The 12,208-nt window shown below is 40.1% G+C and overlaps 1 protein-coding gene across 1 annotated transcript in view; it reads left to right on the top strand.

Moving 5' to 3' along the window:
* Positions 1–12,208, top strand: part of LOC115570046 (uncharacterized) — a 62,612-nt gene that overhangs the window by 7,567 nt on the left and 42,837 nt on the right. The window contains exons 2-3 of the mRNA XM_030398297.1: positions 3,795–3,941; positions 4,543–4,946. The gene's annotated coding sequence lies outside the window, so the exon portion shown is untranslated. The remainder of the gene's footprint in view (positions 1–3,794; positions 3,942–4,542; positions 4,947–12,208) is intronic.

Here is a 12,208-nt window from a genome sequence, read left to right as displayed (position 1 = left end):
GTTTTCAAAAAAGTGCATTTTCAGGCACTGCGTTTTCAGGATCCGTATGGACGATCGGCCAAAACGATGCAATACGTGTGCGTTTTTGCCGAAGAGCGTCGTCTGGACGGGGCCTCAGTATAGCCCAATTATAGACCCTTAAATTTTAGCTTGAACTGAGTTATTTAATGAAAGTATGCTAGATTAATTACTGTGTATGTCATTTAGCAATGGCCAATGTTATGTAAAAAAGATTATTTATCCTTTTTTCTCTCTCTCTCTCTCTCTCCTGGGAACAAGTTAAAGATAAAATGCTAGTTGTTAAGAAGTTAAAATTTGCATGAAATATTTTGAAATAACTAAGATATTAAAATGTATAAGTATTTCTATAATTTCATGGGTTCTGAATGTTTTAAAAGAAGTTGAATATGGAGCCAGAACAGTCTCATAATGGATAAATGCACACATAAAGGAATAAATGCACAAAAAAGGACTCACAAATGTATTTGGGGAGTTGTGTATATGACTCAATACACAAATGCATTTTCAATGCACACACAAATATGCTTCAATCCATATGTAAGTAAAAAAAAAATTCACGTATAAAAATTAGATTTGTAAACATGTTTGTGATGCGCACACAAATATTTCTTGTTTTAAATATGTGCAATAAAAATTCACAAATGTACAAATCGTCAGTTATTTGCAATTTTCATCAAATACATATATATTGTGATATAGATTGTCAAACGCGCATTTGTCTCAGTGCTTTTAATTTGTAAACCTCGCTGCATTTGTGTGCAGATTTTTGAGACTCATCTAGCGCGACTCCGATTCACAAATGTCTCACTCCTTTACAGCCAATCACATGAGTGCCCCCCCCACGAGGGGTTTTTAACTGACATCATTACAGCGTGCAAGGGATCTAGGAGTTTACCCATGGTTCATAGCGGTAGTCGGCTATGCTCTTCCGGTTGAACTCGTGTTTACGCTAATGTAGCTGTCATGCTTGCTCTAAAAACTGGCTTTTAACACAATGAAAGCAACAAAATGGACAAAAAACGGAGGTGGATACACAGTACAGATGTTTTAAAAAGTTGAGGACAGTGCCTCACCCGTCAGTTCTCACGGAGTGGGCAGATGACATAAAGCAACGGCCCGACGTTGGCTACATCCGTTCCGTTCCCGTCCGTTTTCTTTTCCGTTACATCGACATAGTTAATTATCTTATATTTTCTGAAGGTGTTGGCGCTGGAGAATTACGTAGTTACAAAAGCATACAACTACCTGCACAGTAACAAAATAAGGAAAGTACTCTTGAAGAAACACAGCAAGTTTATATTTCTGAAGGCAGCAGTAGCGCCCAGCCAGAGTGTCAATCAAGCTAAACATACAGCAATGCTGAAGGAAAGTGAAGTGGTGGAGACAGGTGGCTGCTCATGCATTGCTGGGTCATGGTCATGCAGTCATGCAGCAGCTATTCTGTGGAAGATATTCATAAACCCAAATATTTATTTTAGTGTCAAAGCCGCGAGCCACGCTAGTCTCCATTCCTCCTTCCTCAGCATGGCGTGTTGGTTGCAGGGCACGGACAAATTTGTCTAAGTTGTTTATGTTCTACACAAAACGTTTCTGAAATAACCTTCAATTTTCATGAATTGTTGTGGCAACCAACAATGGCACATGTTGTACCTGAGCTCATTTTAAACTTAGCGTTTATGACACAAACACGTACTGGGTGGACTGAGTTAGTGAACACAAACTGATTGAGATGACTGACTTTCATCTCAGCTCGGTTCACTGGAGCAGCGTCTACCTGTGGCTCAGCAACCATATGACCAATCAGATTGACCGAGTCCATTGACAACAGACGAGCAGGCAGACAGAGAGACAGCCAGCCAATATATAAGTAATATCAGAAATATATAATACTTGTGGATTATTTGTAGAATAGACTGTATATGAAGAATAATATAAAATGGTGAATATAGATAGAGATAAGAGCCAAAATAGAGTATTCATAATTCATTATAGGGTTGTCACAAGAACCGATACTTCGATACCAATTCGATGCCGACACGGAAAAAATAATTCGATACTTGCTTTTTTCTGGTACCGTCAGAACCGAATATACAACTTTTCACTTGGCGAGCTGTGTCGATTCTTGGCGGGACTGACGGGGGCAGTATACGCATATGAGCAGCACAGAGCAGTCAGCGGCGCTGAAGAAGAAAACCTGCCGTCTTAGAAAAAAATGGCTTCAGCAAGTGAGAGTGAAAGCACAACACGTCGGCTCGTTGACAAGACAGGTACTAAGAGTTGCGTGTGGAAATATTTTGCATTCGAAGTGGATAAATACGGAGCAATTCTAGACTCAAATAAGCCGACATGCAAACAATGCCTCAGAAGTTTTCAAACGAAAGGAGGAAGCAGGTCAAACCTGGCCAAACACCTCAAAGACAGGCACTCCGACTTGTTTGGAGAATTAAATTCGTGGTATCAAATTAGTGTCGAGAATCGTGGAAATTCACAGGTATTGGTATCAACTACTGAAATTCTGGTATCGTGACAACCCTAATTCATTATACAACAAGTAGTTCCAACCAAGCAATCTGATTGGTCAACAAGACATTTTGACCATGCTCAAATCAGCATGACAGCACGCCTGACTCATTACTCAACATATTACTCCACCAAGTCTGTGTATCCATCTCCATGGCAACATAGTAACTGTCAGAGCTGGAGCAAAAAAAATAAAAAGTACGGCTTGAAATTCTTTCTGCCGTAAAATATGCAGAGGAAAAGTCGGGAGAAGCAGCCGCTAGACGTTTCTCTGTCGACCCCAAGAGAGTGAGAGACTGGCGATAAAATAAAACGGAGCTGTCCGAGGAGGACAGCAACAGGGCCAGGTTGCCTGCTGGAGGGAGGAAGAAGCCTAGCGAGGAGCCTGAGATAAACATGCGGGGATGAGTTATCAGCAAACGGGCACGCCACGAGAGTGTCCCGCAAATGATCAGGGCGATGTTATAACTTGGCCGATAAAAATAAGCATTTTCTGTTTATCTGTGCAGTATTGATTTAGTTCGGGAAATTCCGAGACCGCGATAAAACATTAGCGTCAGCTCAGAGTTCGCTCATCTGGGACTAGAAAATCCTTCTGTTGCTAGGTCGTTACTAAGGGTTGGATTATTTGCTGGAGTGGTAAACTACGTTCCATTACACGAGTCTATTGACGGGGCTGATTTTGTTTCAGTTATTAGTCAGACCCCATGTGTTTCCATGGAAACGCGACGCACACTCGCAAAAACCTTGACTGTTTCTCAATACCAAGTACGCCAAGTTCGAACTTGTGAACTCTGGGAGTATGGACTTGTGGAGTTCAGTTGGAAGAGCGAACTCCTGGGGGACGGAAGGACGGGAGAACAGGAGGACAGTCTTTCTGCAATTGGAACAGGAACGTACTTGACGTACGTACGTACTCTTCGCTGGTTTCGGCATTTCAACTTCCGGTTATTTTCACTGGTTAAAATAAAAAAAAAAACAATAAAGAACAACTCTGTTTCATTTGTATATTTTATTATATATTATATGTGGATATGATATAGTGTTTTCTTTTTATACGAATATGAATATAGAATTTCAGAAAAGTGCCTATATAAAGGCCGAGACGCGGGAAAATATTGTGGGGTTTATTGTTGTAGTGGAGAGCAGTGACGCAGCAGAGAAAGAGAGCGAAATATTTAGATTTAATTGTTGTTATTGTTACTGTTGTTGTTACTATTACCATACGTTGTCCAATTGACGACATGGCGCAGTTGGTCACTGCTATCATCGCCGGGGGGATGTACGAGGAAGCGGAAGAGGAAGCGGGTCATTTGAGGAGGAGCATCCGCCAGAGGAGAGCCGCCATTCGGGGAAGGACGGAGAGGAGGCGTGCCATCCTGGCATGCCTCTCTGAATTGGTTAGTTTGAGTCACCATACTCTATTTAGTCCTAATTTTAAAAAAATTACATAAGCCTTTTGAGAATTAGTGTTAATTATGTTAAACTACAACACCATATAGGTTTATTCACTTCACTATATAATGTTTCAAGTCTATCAGTTTGTTGATTGTATGTGGTCCTTGTCACATTAACCCATAATTAACTACTTTTACTAGTTCAATAATAACCCTCAGCCTATGCCCTACACACTTACCTGCCCTCTGTCTTAGCACTCAAACATGAAGATGTTGATATTCAATCTGAAAGATCTTGTACAACATTTGTAATGGTTTTCAAACGGGAAATAAAGCAACTGAATATGGAGTGAAACAAACTTAATATAAATGTCTTTAAGGCATTTGATTGACAGGGTGGGACATTTGACATTGTGAACACAATTTAATAAATACATTTTCAATAAATATGAAATACAAAACCATAATAATAATAAATAGATTAAAATGGGAATTCATAATAAATACATGATTAAAAAGAGACTTCATAATAATAGATAATGTCATACAATATCATAATAATAAATAATAATGAATTCTAAAATGTATATTTCCTCTGATACAGGACCAAGGCCCTGTGCGTATGTATACACAGCTGAATGACCAGAGGTCTATCCTGGCCACATTCTTTTCTGGGGCTGAGGTGAAGCCGGCGGGCTGCTGCTGGTGCCATCGACGGGTGCCATATCAGGATTGTTCCTCCTGCAGAGCCTCAGAAAAGAAGCTACATAAACAGGAAGCTGTTCCCATCCATTATCCTCCAGGGAATGTGTGATGCCAAAGGCTCTTTCCTGGATGTGTTCATTGGACAGCCAGGGTCAGTGCATGATGCACTCGTCCTCCGAAGGTCACCCATGTACAGCCAGGCCCTGTACCCACCCACTGGGTACTTCCTGCTGGGAGATGGAGGGTACCCATGCCTGCAGCGCCCTGTTGCCATCATGACCCCGTATCGCCAGCCTGTAGCAAGTAAGAAAACACACATAGACACACACACAGTAATTTCTTTCTGAATTTGAACAGGTCAAGTTGAAGCCCGCTACAACAGGCACCATGCAAGGGCAAGGAATGTCATTGAGCGCACCTTTGGCATCCTCAAGACAAGATGGCGCTCAATTTTTCTGAGGGCCTTGGAGATCCGGCCTGTGTTCGCCCCAAAGGTGGTTGGTGCCTGCTGCGTCCTCCACAACATCTGTGTGGCAGCCCATGATATCCTGGAGGAGGAGCAGGAGCAGGATGAGGGAGAGATGGCGGAGGTCCCAGATGGCGGAGATGGCCCGGGCAATGCAGAGGGGGACGAAAGGGGCCTGTCAGGGAGGGAGGTCCGAAGGCATCTGGCAGCCCAGCTCTCTGCTCCTCAGGATCTGCCTGCATGTCTGGGTGAACATGACTACATCTAGAGAGTAAATATTCATTCTCTCTCTCTAGATGTAGTCATGTTCACCTGGGAGTGTGTAAATATGTAAATATGATCAGATATCAATGTATATATTGTGTAAATCAGATTAATATGGATTTGTATAGGTGTAAATATGTAAAAACTATGTCAATATGATGTACATATTTTTTTTCTGGTTTGCCCAAATTTAAATTCAATGAAATAACTGTAAATAACTATTGGTATTTATTCTTTTCAATGTCATCGGTTTTGTTTCATTTTTTTGTATTGGTTTGGTTCATTCTAATTTAAACACAACTGTAAATAATAATATATATGTTGTCTATCCAGTGTTCTTTTTTGGATAAATGTAAATAATTACACACTAATATTTTGTTTTTGTTGTGAGTATGTACAGTATCTCTTAAAATATGAATTGTCTTAAACACATTTTAAACATTTCAAAATGTAATAACAAGAACAGAATAACAAGTATTACAATTAAAACTTATTAACAAGTCTCTCAAACAGTGAGAGGTATCTCTCAGCCCTGTCCGCTGCTGCCCTCTCCCTCTCCTCCTCCCTCACCAATGCCTCTCTCTCTCTCTCATCCTCTCTCTCTGCTCGTTCTTTTAAAAAGTCCATCAATTGACTCTCTCTCTTCCTCTTTCTTCTTGGCCTCCTCTCCTCTATCACGTCCTCTCCTGCCTCTTCCTCTGCAGTAGAGGTGGAGGCCGGGGTGCTGACCACGCCACCTGGTGTGGCACTGGCAACAACCAGGGGCAGATTGACAGCATGCTGCCCCTGGAGTGCAGCGTTCATTAGGCTGTACCACTGCCAGGTGGCAGCGGTCACACTCCCGGCCTCTACCCCTTTGCCTGTTGGCGGGTCTTTTAACTCCTATAAGTCAGTTATTCATCATTACAATGTGACACTGAAAGTCTTTGTTTGGTTTAATTTACGACCTGAGAAATTAAAATCTAGTAATTTAAAAAAAAAACAGAAAAATCCAACAGAATCCATCACATTTTAAACGCAAATATATAATTGGTACCTTGTACTTGTCCTTCAAGTTGTTCCACTTTTTCTTGGCCTGTTTGGCGGTTATTGCCAGGCCACTGACTGTGACAAAGTCCCTTGGAAAATACATAAATATATTTAATGGCATACTCCCTCCATAATATGGTTTAAGACCGGCAAATTCGAACCCTTCCCCAGATACACAGGCAATGATGAAAATATTATACTCACTCCCATCCCGTCCTGGCTGAATTTTTACGCCCCGTGAAGAGGGCCTCATTCTCTCCGCGCCACTTATGAGGGCCCGGGTCTCCTCAGCTGTCCCTTGAACGAAATTACAGTCAACAGATTTAATGCACAATACCGTTTATTTTACACCCCTGATGTGTTTAAGTCGTCAAACTAATAGGGAACAACAGGGAGTATGAGCGAAAAACGTTACACGTTTTGGTCGGCAACAAGTGCTTTAGGTTAAATAAAATATAAAACTTAAATAAAACCCTCGCCTCCCAGACAGACCAATTAATCCGGTATCATAAAACCTAAAGTATTTCGTTTCAGACACTTGCCCATTAAATGCAAAGTGAACGGTCACGTTGTACCACTACAATGATACAGAACCAGCGGGCGGCTGATTTCAGAGGGTCACGCCGGGACACGGCTGTAATCAGCGGGGTAGCAGTAATGTTACCCCGCTGATTACAGCCGTAGTTCATTTTCAAATGTATTTATTATAAATACCCTCCATACTTAAAACAATATTTGACACCCTATAGGTCACAGCACTATCTACGCCATACTGACAGCTGTTTTTTTTATTGTTCCGAGAATTCAGAAGGAAATTGGTCGATTTTCCTTTCAATTAAAGCTCCATCAGATTGGAATACATTGCCTAATTTTCTAAAATCTATCACTTCTTTTCATCTCTTTAGGAAATCCCTTTTTATTCATCTACAAAAACCCTGTTCTTGTTTCTAACAAATTACTGATAATTTTTGATCTTTGGTTAATTGTGGATACAATACATCTCATTGACACGGTATATACGAATGTACTGGATATGATGATGGTGTTTTATAAAAAGAGTGGTATATAATACCACCCATGTATAAATGTGAATCTAGACGGACTGGGGGGGCAGGGAACGGTTTGGGTCAAGAGTGTATTATGTGGATGTTATCGTCTTGTAATGTATTGTTTTGTTGTAATGTTCTGTCCTACTCCTGTATGTTCAGTAATGTAATGTAATGCTGAATTTTTTGTCTTGTTATTGTCTGTATACATGTTAAGGACTCCCTTGAAAACAAGATGATTCATCTTAAGGGACTATCCTACAAATAATTAAATTAAATTAAAATTAATGCTAAGCACTTGGGCCAATTTGCTAGCAGCTAGCGGAGTACAATAGCTGTTAGCGGGGCTACCACGTCGAAGCAAAAACTACGTGCCGCAGTAATGAATCGATCACAGCACTAATTTGCACTTATAACAATTACATTCTCCTACAAAAAAAATAAAGCTTACATTTCGTGACCCTAAATCAGTAAACGTGTAAAACTTGTAACTTACAGTTGTTGGTCCTCTCCTCTGCCATTGCTATGACGAAGTGCCTTCTGGGATACGTAACTGTCCAAGGTCCACAAAAGTTTCCACCGATGCATCCTCGATGAAATGGGCGGGGCAAGAACGTATCCGGGGTATTTGACCGTACTTGGCCCGATGCGGACTTTGAATTGGAACGGTACTTGGTCCGACGCTGATGATGTTTCTGAAGTCCACAAGAACAGAAGTACAGAGAAGTACGGAGAAGAACGCATATTGAGAAACGGCTCTTTAAAATTTGAGAGCAAAATGTCCATCAACATGGATATTTTTTGATTATACATCATATTTGTCATAACTAACAACTATATTAGTTGTATAATCGTAATATTACCCTCGAGGGTGTGCTTTAACGTCATTTGAGCACGACAGTGATGCGGTCAGCACTAACCCTAACCCGCAATCATAGGGAGAGGCTCTGAGTACTTTACCACTTCACCTAACCCGCAAGCAGCGCTGAAGTGATATTATATTGCTTAATTTAACAACAATAATCCTTTTTGTTTTGATCTAAAAAAATTATCCAACCTGTTCCTCACAAAAGTGATATGATCTAAATTGTGAGTTTTGTGATCTGTTGGTTGCCCCCTTAATATTAAGTAACAGTGACAGTAATAATTAAAAATGACATTTTGAGGGTCTGCTGGCCAATCGAGTGCTAATGCCACTACAACTCATTTTACCTCTGTAATGCATACATTAAAGGACACGTTTCAAAAACAGGCTGCCTCATCATAAAAAGCCAATGACCTATTTTGCACAGTTTTGATACATTCTTTTATAATTATTTAATGTTGATTTTGCAGTGTTTTGTTAAGGTTTTGGATTTGGACAATTTTAATATATGATAAATATATTTAAATATAAATGTTGATGAAATTATTTCAATTTATCAATGTTTTTTCAACATTTTGAAGACATTTTAAAAAATACCGTGGTATACCGATAACCGTGATAATTTTGGTCACTATTACCGCGGTGTGAAATTTTCATACCGTTACATCCCTAGATTACCTTTAGAACCTCTGGTATCTGTGTTGCATTTTTTAAGAAGAGTCGTATCGTCATCGGACAGCCTTGACGGATTCCCCTTTTCACTGTAAATCTTTTACATGTTGGTAGTATTACAGCACTATTTATGTCATTGTAGAACATTGCATTCACCAAAACCAAAATATTTCAATTTATCCATCATAAAGCCATGTTCAACTGTATCGAATGCTTGACAGAAGTCTAAAAACAGAATTAAACCATCATCTTCAATCTTGTCTGCATAGTCTAATAAGTCTAGTACTAATCTAATGTTGTTGTGAATTGAACGTGCTCTAAGGAAACCAGATTGGGATTCACTAATGACATGAGGCAAACATTCTTTTAACCTGTTGGCAAAGATATGAGCGAATAGTTAGTTTATAGTTTATAGATTATCTATAAGTTTTTTGTCCTTTCCGGGTTTAGGGATGAGTGTTATTAATCCTTGTTTCATAGTAGGCATCATGACCTTATTCATAAAATATTCCCGAAAGGCGTAAAATAACAGCTCTTGATATCTTGCCAGAAAAATTTGTAAAAATTTGTGGTTAGTCCATCCTGTCCTGGAGCTTTTCCAACTGAAATGTTTTTATCTACTTTTTCCAGTTCCCACATTTCAATTTCAGAATCACACATCTCAACAAAGTCAATATTAAGAGGAGGAAGGTGGGTTTTTATATTCTCAAAAAGAGCAATGGAACTTTCTCTGGAATCTGAAGAGGTATATAAAACTGAATACAATCTGTGTACTTCCTCAGATATCAGTTTATGATCTGTACACTCTGAGTTATTAATCATAAGAGCATTAATAGCATTCCTCTCTTGTCTTCTTTTTTCTAGTGCACAGAAATAAGTAGTATTTTTTTCCCCCTCTTCCGTCCGTTTTGCCCTGGATCTTATGAATGCGCCGTGGGCTCTTCTTAGGTATAAATCATTCAATTTTGATTGGAGAATCATAAAGTTAGACATATCTGCATCTGACATTGGTGACATTTTACAGCATTTATCAATTTCTTGAACTAAGTAAAGTTCTTGTTCTTGTATATCTTTGCTTCTTTGTTTACCAAATTTGATAGAGAATTGCCTAACTTTATATTTGAAAGATTCCCATCTATTAATATAACTCCCAATAGTTGTGTCAAATTTATCACTAATAGTAATTCTTTGATTTTTTTACAATAGTGTTCAGATTTTAGTAAGTCTGCATTAAATTTCCAATTAATATTTCTTTTATCAGGACTTGATTTTGGTTTCAGTTCCAGATATAATGAGCAGTGATCTGTTAGTGGTGCACTTGACATAGAGACCTCTGAAACATATTCAGCAATATCCAGTGTAGATAACCATAAATCAATTCTTGACATATAACTTCCATTGGGTTTTACCCATGAGAACTGTTTAACCATTACATTTTTGCTTCTCCATACGTCAATTAGAGAATGTGTATTGCAAAATTCAAGAAATAGTGTATTAAAATGATAATCTGTAAATTTTGAGGGACATCTGTCCAGCCAATCATCAGGTCACCTCCGAGCAAAATTAAATTTGTGTTGTAACAGTTTTTATATTGATTTATAGTAAAAGTCTATTCTGACTAGTGTTATTATAGCCATAAACGTTCATTATAATAATACAACAGCCTTCAATATTTAGAACAGCTGCCAACCAATGGCCTTGCTCATCTGCTTTGTGCGTTATCACATTTCCTGGACATTTATTAAAGCAAATAGCAACACCTGCGGACAGAGCATGTGAGCGGAGCTGAGCGGCAAGAATTTCCGCTCCCCGCTTATGTGGGTGTTTGCTCCTTCGCTTCCATCGCTCAAAGTCATAACAGACAGCTCCCTCAAAGACCGCTCTCCCCTCACCTAAAATTTCATTCAGCTCCAGTGAAATCGCTCCACGCTCGCTCAAATTTAAGAGAGGGAGCAATTCCTGACGCTGCACCTATATGACCTGTCTGCATGCTTTTCGAAATATTTTACAAACTCCATCTCTCAACGAATGACCTCTGATGTAGGCTAGCCCTTGAAGGCACACATGAGTATGGACTTGTGCCCTAGACTCATGGAGAGCGGTATCGGAACAGAACTGGAGCAAAACGGAACCATCGCTCTGGCCTTTGGATTAAAACCCGCTCTGTGCTCCGACTATATTTCGCACGCTTCGCTCCATGCTCCACTCCGCTCACATGCCCTTGTTTGATCCATGACTAAACAGTATTTTGTCTCCCCACTGGTTCGACCAGAAGGAGCAGTCTAAAAAATTCCCCCTGTATACCTGTTCATTGTAGGTATGTCAGAAGTTTAGTGTTTATCTTCAGCTTGGATGCGGCGACCGTTTATAAATCCAAAGGGACCGCGGAAGTAGGCTTTTTCTCCATTCTTCCTCGCCTGGTCGATGCGGGGCCAGAGAGCTTCTCTGGCCATTCTGTCCTCCTTTGTGAGATCCTCCATAAACCTGATTCCTGCCTCAGTACAGACCCTGGATTCCTTCGTCAGTTTCCAAAACGCGTCTCAGTGTTGTCGTCTTGTAAACTGGATGATGATTTGTCGTGTTTTGTTTTCCGTCTTCCTGCCGATCCGATGAACTGTGTCCACAATGTCCTCCATGTTTTTCTCACATTGAGGGGCTATCTTGCACAGTAGTTGAATCACGTCTTTCCTGGTGTCTTCGTTCATCTTTTCTTTCATCCCTCTGATTCTTAGGTTCCATCTCCGTTTATATCTGTCTTGTTCACTTGCTTTTTCCTGTATTTCAGCATTTACTGCACTCAGGTGCTCCACTTCGTTTTCCAGCACAGAGACTCTTGTCTTACAATCTTTGACCTCTGCGGCATTAAAGTTAGATGCTCTGGTCAAGCTAGTCATCATCGCACAGTTCTGTTTTAGCTGCATGCCAAATTCCTCAAACCTTTGTTCTTGTGTGTCAAATCTCGCCACCAGTGTGTTAATTGCTGCAAGTATTGTGGAGTTTGAGACTTCGTCTTCATTTGGTTTTGATATTTTCCGAGTATGAGCTCCTTTGGACGGGGTAGAAGGACAGGACTCACCGTCTTCCTCTAACAACCGTTTGTCCCCGCTGTTGTTGGTGTCCATCAAATCCTGTGAGGCATACGTGGTCCCTCATTTGGGAGCGTTATGAAAAGTTCTTTTTAGGCTCTTGCTGAGACATTTTATGGTCGTTTTTACTGAAAGAC

Source organism: Sparus aurata, chromosome 19 (genome assembly GCF_900880675.1).
Source record: "Sparus aurata chromosome 19, fSpaAur1.1, whole genome shotgun sequence".
NCBI classification, from domain to species: Eukaryota; Metazoa; Chordata; class Actinopteri; order Spariformes; family Sparidae; genus Sparus; species Sparus aurata.
The sequence above is the reverse complement of the archived record's forward strand: the minus strand, read 5'-3'. Positions and strand labels throughout refer to the sequence as shown.